Source organism: Scomber scombrus, chromosome 10 (assembly GCF_963691925.1).
Source record: "Scomber scombrus chromosome 10, fScoSco1.1, whole genome shotgun sequence".
NCBI lineage: Eukaryota > Metazoa > Chordata > Actinopteri > Scombriformes > Scombridae > Scomber > Scomber scombrus.
In genome coordinates, this window is record NC_084979.1 from 2,437,941 (window position 1) to 2,447,671 (window position 9,731).

Consider the following 9,731-nt stretch of genomic DNA (forward strand, 5'->3'; position numbering starts at 1 on the left):
GCATAAGGATAAACCTACATTAAATATATCCAAGTACTACAGTATGAACTAAACTTAGTAGGGCGCTACATTTCATTCAATGACAAGGACGGGTATAACGGGCCCTGGCGTAGCTTTAAATGGGATTTCTGCAGCTTGTTTCATCCATAGACTGTATATAAGAAATGGACGTAACATCCGTGACGTCACCCATTGGTTTGTGGACTGCTGCTTGGAAGCCAATAGTATCGGATCTGAGCAGCGCCATTTTGAAAATTTCAGGTGCATGGCGGGAAAAATAAAAACACGGATTCTACTTATAAGGACATCAGGAGGAGCATGAGGCACCCTCCTGAACCTGTGAACCAATCAACCTGTAAATCACGACGTAGCCACGCCCTAATGCATTCCCTGATTTATCGTCAAATATAAAGATTCATCACTTTTGGCCATACCACCCTGAACACGCCCCATCTCGTCTGATCTCGGATGGTAAGCAGGGTCGGGCCTGGTTAGTACTTGGATGGGAGACCGCCTGGGAATACCAGGTGCTGTATTTTCACCGCACACAGGGCGTTGAGAAACAAAGCTGCAATCATTCCAGCTGTGTGTGTATGAAGGGCAGAGAGGTGGCACTGAGACACCCCACTTTCCAAGTAGTTTTGAGTGTTCCTGTTGTCAATGTTACAGCCTGTTAAAAGCCTGCAATCATCTTATAAGCGCATGTACACAAATAGCCTGAGAAACAACAATTCCTATGAAAGTAATGTTAAAGTATAGCATGTGTTTGATGGCTGAGACACCATTATCCGCCACTCAGATGGTGAGAGGAACTGTCAGTGGTGTCACAGCATCTTTAAATGGGCTTTCTGCTGGCTGTTTCTTCGCTTACGGCCACACCACCCTGAACACGCCCGATTCAGGAAGTGCACGGTCAGAGAGGCAGAGAGAGTTTTGTTTGGAAGGGAATTGTGCCAGTTAAACCTGGAGTTTTGTTATCATTTTGTTAGTTTTTTTTTTACGTTAGTTGATAGTACAGTTCTCATTTCAGTGTTATTCCCCTGACAGCTTTTGCTGTCGGGGGGACGTACTTTGTGTTTTTTTCCCTGACGGACAGCATGGAAGCGAAAAATGGAATGACAGAGATGACGGGAGAAAGGAAAACGGACGGCGGCACATTCCAACACCACTGAGGAGCAACACCAAAGCCATTCTGCTCCCAAAAGAAGAGCTTCGTCTTCTCTGCTAGAGAATCTGCTGGGGCACACTTTCACTGAGGCTAGAGTTCAGCAGCAGCCCATGTCAGCCTATGACAGAGCTGAAGAGGAAGTGAACCAGTACTGTAGTGCTCCAGCAGTCTCTCTCTCTGAGGATCCTCTCAGCTGGTGGCGTGAATGAGGTGACGTGCATTCCCGGGACTAGTGTGTCTGAAGAACGAGTGTTCACTACTGCAGGAGATATCGTTACTGCACAACGGAGCACACTTACACCGGAGCATGTAGACCAGCTCCTGTTCTTACACAAGAACTTGCATGTTCCAGCATTCACCAGTTAAGCACATATGCTAAATTGCACTTTCATGCAGCATGAGGCACCCTCCTGAACCTGTGAACCAATCAACCTGTCAATCACAACGTAGCCACGCCCTAATGCATTCCCTGATTTATCGTCAAATATAAAGTTTCATCACTTTTGGCCACACCACCATGAACACGCCCGATTCAGGAAGTGCATGGTCAGAGAGGCAGAGAGAGTTTTGTTTGGAGAGAGTTTATGTTTGGAAGGGAATTGTGCCAGTTATCATTTTGGGTTTTTTCGTTTGTTGATAGTACAGTTTTCATTTCAGTGTTCAGGACGTACTTTGTGTTTTTTTCCCTGACGGACAGCATGGAAGCGAAAAATGGAATGACAGAGATGACGGGAGAAAGGAAAACGGACGGCGGCACAGAGAGAAGGGAGAAATGTGAGGTGAGAGGTAGACTGTCTGGAATTGACGGTGGACAGAGGAGTGATCATGGGAGGGCTCCCGGAGTGGACAGCCGCACTGGAGGAGAGCGAGTAGAGACCAGTAGAGAGCGGGAGGACAAGTTTAGGAGAGAGCTGACTGTGGAGGTGGAGGTGGAAGGAACAGAAACCTTGTCGATGATGGATGTGCTGAAGGGGGTGAAGAAGGAATGCGGAGAGGTGCTGGGGTGCAGGGTGAGAGGCGAAAGGATATATGAACTAACGATGAAAACGGAAACCGGAAAAACAAAACTCATGGATGGGGTGCGCATTAAGGGAGCACTCATCCATGCAAAGGATATAAGTAGTAATGAGATGGTGGTATCATTTATTAATTTACCTGTATATTTGGAAGACAGTAGGGTATTGGATAAGCTGGAGGAGTGGGGGGTGAGGGCTATGTCGCCGATCAAGCGCCGAGTGTGGCCCGGTACGGATATAGTGGACGGCACCAGGTTTTTGAAGGTGCGCTTTACAGAGCAGGTCCGCTCACTTCCATACTCCACAAAGTTTGACACGATGAGGGGCATGGAGTACTTCAGGGTTATCCATGATAGACAAATACGTGTATGTAGATTGTGCATTAAAACAGGGCATATCTTTAGAGAATGTCCTGAATTTAAATGCTTCAAATGCGGACAGACAGGGCATTACGCACGGGAGTGTGTGGAGAGGAGAGCGACGGAGGAGGAGGAGGAGGAGGAGAGTGGACGAGAGGATGGCGACGAGCAGGGGAGAGGGGATCAGACGGGGGACCAGACGGGGGAACAGGTTGAGGAGGGTGAGGAGGACATGGAGGAAGAGCAGGAGGACGGGCAGGAGGAAGACGGCGATGACGGTGGTGAGAAGGAGCAGACGGGAGGAGGCGAGGAGGACAAGGAGGACGAAGAGGACGGAGAGGGTCGGAAGGAGGGTGACGCAGGAGTCAGAGGGACGGGTGGAGGAAAAGACGTGGGAAAAAGTGGGGTAAGGATGGAGGGGAAGGGGGGACGGGGGATGTGTGGGGATGTTGGTGTGGGGCAGAGTGGGATGGAGTGGGAGGTTTCGGATGTAACAGTGAGTGAGGATGATAGTATGGAGAAAGTGGGAGAGGTGAGGAAAAGACCGAAAACACAAAGACACAGTAAACGTTTGGAGAAAGTTAAAAAGAAAGCTGCGAAATGATAAATACTCATGTTGGCATCCTTTTCAATCTTGCTAATGGCGCTCAGCTTTTCCTCGTTCAATGGTAATGGGCTCAGAGACAGAGACAGGAGACAGCAAACCTTGCTGGTGTGTGATTCTGATATCATATGTTTGCAAGAGACTCACTGGGATGATGTGTGTGTGAGAGAGACTGAGAGAGCATGGATGGGTGAGATGTATGTGAATAATGGGGGGGATAAATCAAGGGGGGTGGCAATCTTAGTCAAGAGGGGAGTGATTGAGAATGTTAGAAAGTGTGTGGATGATGGGGAAGGGAGAATGATTGGGATTATATTTGAACACATGGGGAAAAAGTTTCAGTTAATAAATGTATATGCACCGAATGAGGAGAGAGAGAGAAAGGTTTTTTTTGGGAGGGTGGGAAGAATGTGTGGGGAAAACTGTATGATTGTGGGTGATTTTAATGTGTGGTGTGGAAGGTTAGATGCGTCTTCGAGTGTATGTTATAGGAGTGATTCGTCGAGAGGTGTGTTGAGAGATATGATGAGAGACAGAGGAATGATTGATGTGTGGAGAGAGAGAAATCCAAAGGGGAGGGCTTTTTCTAGGAGACAAGTGGTGAGGGGGTTTTTAAAGCAAAGTAGGATAGATTTAGTGTTGGGAGCAAAGGGCATAGTGGATAGGATAAGGAAGATAGGATATAAAGTCACTGCATTAAGCGATCACATGGTGTTAGAGTTTAGTTTAAATCAACAAATAGAAAGGAGGGGAGGTGGTGTGTGGTGTTTGAATGGGGAATTGGTGAAAGATGAACAGTATAAAAAGAAAGTGAGAGAATGTATAAACATGAGAATGAAGGACAGTATGTATGAGGAGGATGTAGGGGGGTGGTGGGAGAAGTTGAAAATAGAAATTAAAGAGTTGAGCATAAAGTATAGTAGAGGTAGGAATAGGAGAGCGAGAGAGAGGGAGAGAAAATTAAAGGAGGAGTTAGAGAGAGAGGTAGAGAGGATGGAGGAGGAGGAGTGTGATTTGAAGAACTATATAAGAATCAAAGATGAGCTGAAGGAGATAGAACAGAGGAAGTGTAAAGGAGCGATAGTCAGGAGTAGGGCGAGATATGTGATGGAGGGAGAAAAATGTACAAGGTTTTTTTTAGGGCTAGAGAAAACAACGAAGAAGAGGAATTATTTAGAGAAGGTAGAAGGAAAGGAGGGAGAGAAAATTACTGATTTTGTAGGGATAGCAGAAAGGGTAGAAGAATTTTATAGGGAATTATTTAGCGTAGGAGAAGTGGACGAAGAGAGCATGAGGCAGGTGTTAGAGAAAGTGGAAGTGAAGGTGAGTGATGATGATAGGCAGATGTGTGAGGGTAACATAGGGACAGGAGAAATAGAAGCAGCTATAGCAGGGTTAGGTAGGAATAAGAGTCCAGGGATAGATGGTATTATTGGGGAGTTTTATATAGAATTTAGGGAGGAATTAGTGCCAGTGTTAGATAGATTGTTTAGATGGATAGAAGAAGAGGATAGGATGACATCAGATATGGCGACAGGACTAGTTAGCATCATATACAAGAAAGGGAATAGGGATAGATTAGAAAACTACAGACCACTGACAATGTTGAACACAGATTACAAGATATTAGCACGGGTGTTAGCCAATAGGATAAAAAGAGTTATTGGGACAGTGGTAGGGAGCACGCAGGCTTATAGTATACCAGGTAGGGATATAGCAGACACAGTAAGTAGCATCAGAGACACAATAGATTATATGAAGAAAGGAAAGGGAGGGGTTGTAATGAGTTTAGATTTAAATAAGGCATTTGATAGGGTAGATCACACTTACTTGTATAGGGTGTTGGAGAAAATGGGTTTTGGGCATAGGCTAAGTGGATGGATCAGGAGGATGTATGATAGAGCACATAGCTGTGTTAAAATCAATGGTATAGTCACAGACACGTTTAGGTTAGAAAGGTCGGTTAGGCAAGGGTGTCCAATGTCAGCGCTGCTGTACTCACTGTCAGCTGAGCCACTTGCACTACTATTAAGGGAAAACAATAAAATCAGGGGAATAGAGCTACCAGGAGGACAAGAGAGTTTATTATATCAATATGCAGACGACACAACAGTCACAGTGAAAGATAAGGAAAGCATAGTTGAAGTATTAGATAGTTTAGAGCTGTATGGGAGGGCATCAGGGGCTAAAGTGAACATAGAGAAGTCAGAGATTATGTATATAGGAAAGGAGAGCATAGGAAGGATGGAGATAGGGTTAAAAGAGAAGCAGGATTATTTCAGAGTGTTAGGAGTTAATTTAGGGATAAAGGACAAGGAAGGGAGAGATATGCAATATGAAGGGATAGTGAATAGTATTAGGAAGACATTAGGGTTTTGGAAGCAAAGAGGGTTAGGGTTGAAAGGGAAGGTGGTAGTTGTGAATGCGTTAGTGATGAGTAAGTTAGTGTACGTAATGAATGTGTTAGATGTACCTGAGAGAGTGATGAAGGAGGTGGAGAGAGAAGTGAGTGAGTTTCTGTGGGATGGTAAGGGAGTTAGAATAGCCAGGGAGGTGATGGAGAATGAGTATGAGGACGGAGGACTGAAACTGATTAATTTAGAAAAGAAGAAGAAAGCTCTTAGGGTGAAAATGATGGTGAGGTATTTAAGGAACAACAGGGATCAGACATGGAAGGTTTTTTTAAAGGAAGCTATCGATAAATGTGGAGGGTGTGGAGACAGTGCAGTGTTTATGGTACTGAAGAAAGGAATGATGAGTGAAGTGTCTGAGTATTATAAGGAGGTGTTGGAATCATGGGGTGAGTTTGTGAAATGTGTGAAGTATGAATGTAAGAATGTGAAGCAAGTCTGGGAGCAGCCAGTGTTTCTAAATCCAAAAATCACATGGGAAGGGAAAACACTTTATAACAGGTTGATGTGGAGGGCAGGGTTTAGGAAGGTGAGGGACTTAGTGTATGAATATGTACCAGGGTTTATGAGGGCACAGGTGATAGTTGATGAGGTGAGGGGAAGGGGGGATGAAATGTGGATGGGGACAGCAGAGGGGGTGATGGATAAGATAAAGGGAGGGATGCCCAAAGAGTGGATGGAAATTATTGAGAGAGAGAATGTGGTGGGTGAGGAAGGAGAGATTGAGTTGTATGTAGGAGAAAGTGAGAAGAGGATGAATCTGATGAGTGTGAAAACCAGAGTGTTGTATAAATGTTTAAGAGGGAGGGATGTGAGGAGACCAGCTGCAGAGAAAGTATGGATGAGAGTGATGAATGACATGGATGTGAAAAGAATATGGATGAATCTGAGAGTGAAATGGAATAGTAGTGAATGTGAGAATTTTGATTTTCTTTTGAGGCACAATAGGGTTTTTAATAATTTAATCATAAGCAAGTTTGATGTGAATGTGAAGAAAGAATGTGATGTATGTAGAGTGGGAGTAGAAACGTGTATGCATGAGTTTGTTGAATGTGGGGAGTTGAAGGTGTATTTTGAGAGACTGAAGGAAATAATTAACAGGTGTTGGAATGAAAGATATGTAGAGAGAATGGAATGGAAGGAATTGTGGTTGTTTGGAGTGGAAGGAAGAATGGAAGGGGTGAGTCTCTTGAACTACACGTTGAGCCATGCAAGGTTTGCGGTCAAACTGAGGAGGAATCTGGCCCATTATGAAAAGAGGAAAGCTGACGTCTGGACAATATTTAAGAGCGGATTGAAGAAGGATGTCAACATGATGTACGGATCATTAGACAGAGAGGACTTTGACAGAGGGTTTATTAGGGGTAGTACCCTTATCAGGATAGGGGGAGATGGAGAGGTGCAGATAGACTGGGGTAGCAGTCTTGCCTCTTCTTTAAGAACTTAATTTGCGTTTGGTGCTGTTTTGTTTTGTCGTTTTTGTTTTTGTTCTTGTTAGTTTTTTTTTGTTTGTTTGTTTGTTTTTTCTTTTATTTTGTATTTCTTTGAGTAATTTTATTTATTTATTTATTTATTATTTTTTTTGTTTTGGCCTGAGTGTTTTTGCTGCAGGCTTCACCAGAAGGTGTATGTTATATTGTTGTGTATTATGATTTGTTTGTTTTGGTTTTTTGAATTTGTTTTTTTTCATTTTCTGGGGTTGTGATGTATCTTTGATGATATGGGAAGATAAATGAAGTGTTGCTATCTATTGATGGAGCTTCTTAAAGTAATGGGGTTATTTGATTTTGTTACTGTGATATGTTTTGTTTTTTGGTTTGTTTGATTAATGGAGTTTTTTGATATGTTATATAATTAATTTTCTAACCCTGAGAGGTTTTTTTTTAATGAAGTGTGGATTTCAATATTTGAAGGAGCTTTTATTTTTAATTTGAGTGTTAGTTTTGTTTTGAATGTGTGTGTAAATATTGTTTGAAGTGTAATTATTGTGTTTTTTGATAATAAAAGAGAAAAAAAAAAAAAAAACCACGCCCGATCTCGTCTGATCTCGGAAGCTAAGCAGGGTTGGGCCTGGTTAGTACTTGGATGGGAGACCGCCTGGGAATACCAGGTGCTGTAAGCTTTTTCCTCTCAGCTGTCACCAGAGGAGGGCGCTGTTGCTCCATCACCGCACACAGGGCGTTGAGAAACAAAGCTGCAATCATTCCAGCTGTGTGTGTATGCAGGGCAGAGAGGTGGCAATGAGACGCCTCACTTTCCAAGTAGTTTTGAGGGTTCCTGTGTTCACTGTTACAGCCTGTTAAAAGCCTGCAATCATCTTATAAGCCCATGTACACAAATAGCCTGGGAAACAACAATTCCTATGAAAGTAATGTTAAAGTATAGCATGTGTTTGATGGCTGAGACACCATTATCCGCCACTCAGATGGTGAGAGGAACTGTCAGTGGTGTCACAGCATCTTTAAATGGGCTTTCTGCTGGCTGTTTCTTCGCTTACGGCCACACCACCCTGAACGCGCCCGATCTCATCTGATCTCGGAAGCTAAGCAGGGTCGGGCCTGGTTAGTACTTGGATGGGAGACCGCCTGGGAATACCAGGTGCTGTAAGCTTTTTCCTCTCAGCTGTCACCAGAGGAGGGCGCTGTTGCTCCATCACCGCACACAGGGCGTTGAGAAACAAAGCTGCAATCATTCCAGCTGTGTGTGTATGAAGGGCAGAGAGGTGGCACTGAGACACCCCACTTTCCAAGTAGTTTTGAGTGTTCCTGCTGTCACTGTTACAGCCTGTTAAAAGCCTGCAATCATCTTATAAGCGCATGTACACAAATAGCCTGAGAAACAACTATTCCTATGAAAGTAATGTTAAAGTATAGCATGTGTTTGATGGCTGAGACACCATTATCCGCCACTCAGATGGTGAGAGGAACTGTCAGTGGTGTCACAGCATCTTTAAATGGGCTTTCTGCTGGCTGTTTCCTCGCTTACGGCCACACCACCCTGAACACGCCCGATCTCGTCTGATCTCGGAAGCTAAGCAGGTTCGGGCCTGGTTAGTACTTGGATGGGAGACCGCCTGGGAATACCAGGTGCTGTAAGCTTTTTCCTCTCAGCTGTCACCAGAGGAGGGCGCTGTTGCTCCATCACCGCACACAGGGCGTTGAGAAACAAAGCTGCAATCATTCCAGCTGTGTGTGTATGCAGGGCAGAGAGGTGGCAATGAGACGCCTCACTTTCCAAGTAGTTTTGAGGGTTCCTGTGTTCACTGTTACAGCCTGTTAAAAGCCTGCAATCATCTTATAAGCCCATGTACACAAATAGCCTGGGAAACAACAATTCCTATGAAAGTAATGTTAAAGTATAGCATGTGTTTGATGGCTGAGACACCATTATCCGCCACTCAGATGGTGAGAGGAACTGTCAGTGGTGTCACAGCATCTTTAAATGGGCTTTCTGCTGGCTGTTTCTTCGCTTACGGCCACACCACCCTGAACGCGCCCGATCTCATCTGATCTCGGAAGCTAAGCAGGGTCGGGCCTGGTTAGTACTTGGATGGGAGACCGCCTGGGAATACCAGGTGCTGTAAGCTTTTTCCTCTCAGCTGTCACCAGAGGAGGGCGCTGTTGCTCCATCACCGCACACAGGGCGTTGAGAAACAAAGCTGCAATCATTCCAGCTGTGTGTGTATGAAGGGCAGAGAGGTGGCACTGAGACACCCCACTTTCCAAGTAGTTTTGAGTGTTCCTGCTGTCACTGTTACAGCCTGTTAAAAGCCTGCAATCATCTTATAAGCGCATGTACACAAATAGCCTGAGAAACAACTATTCCTATGAAAGTAATGTTAAAGTATAGCATGTGTTTGATGGCTGAGACACCATTATCCGCCACTCAGATGGTGAGAGGAACTGTCAGTGGTGTCACAGCATCTTTAAATGGGCTTTCTGCTGGCTGTTTCCTCGCTTACGGCCACACCACCCTGAACACGCCCGATCTCGTCTGATCTCGGAAGCTAAGCAGGTTCGGGCCTGGTTAGTACTTGGATGGGAGACCGCCTGGGAATACCAGGTGCTGTAAGCTTTTTCCTCTCAGCTGTCACCAGAGGAGGGCGCTGTTGCTCCATCACCGCACACAGGGCGTTGAGAAACAAAGCTGCAATCATTCCAGCTGTGTGTGTAT

At 44.8% G+C, this 9,731-nt stretch overlaps 4 non-coding genes and 1 pseudogene across 4 annotated transcripts; all 5 read left to right on the top strand.

Annotated features, from left to right (window-relative positions):
- The first annotated feature begins 420 nt into the window (after positions 1-420).
- LOC133989380 (5S ribosomal RNA) lies at positions 421-539 on the top strand (annotated as a pseudogene).
- Positions 540-8,049: 7,510 nt separating this feature from the next.
- On the top strand, positions 8,050-8,168 carry LOC133989533 (5S ribosomal RNA). Its single transcript, XR_009926666.1, has one exon. It is a non-coding gene; the product is annotated as a 5S ribosomal RNA (ribosomal RNA).
- A 369-nt stretch (positions 8,169-8,537) lies between these two features.
- Positions 8,538-8,656, top strand: LOC133988976 (5S ribosomal RNA). Its single transcript, XR_009926157.1, has one exon. It is a non-coding gene; the product is annotated as a 5S ribosomal RNA (ribosomal RNA).
- Positions 8,657-9,025: 369 nt separating this feature from the next.
- LOC133989534 (5S ribosomal RNA) lies at positions 9,026-9,144 on the top strand. Its single transcript, XR_009926667.1, has one exon. It is a non-coding gene; the product is annotated as a 5S ribosomal RNA (ribosomal RNA).
- A 369-nt stretch (positions 9,145-9,513) lies between these two features.
- Positions 9,514-9,632, top strand: LOC133988977 (5S ribosomal RNA). Its single transcript, XR_009926158.1, has one exon. It is a non-coding gene; the product is annotated as a 5S ribosomal RNA (ribosomal RNA).
- Positions 9,633-9,731: the final 99 nt, after the last annotated feature.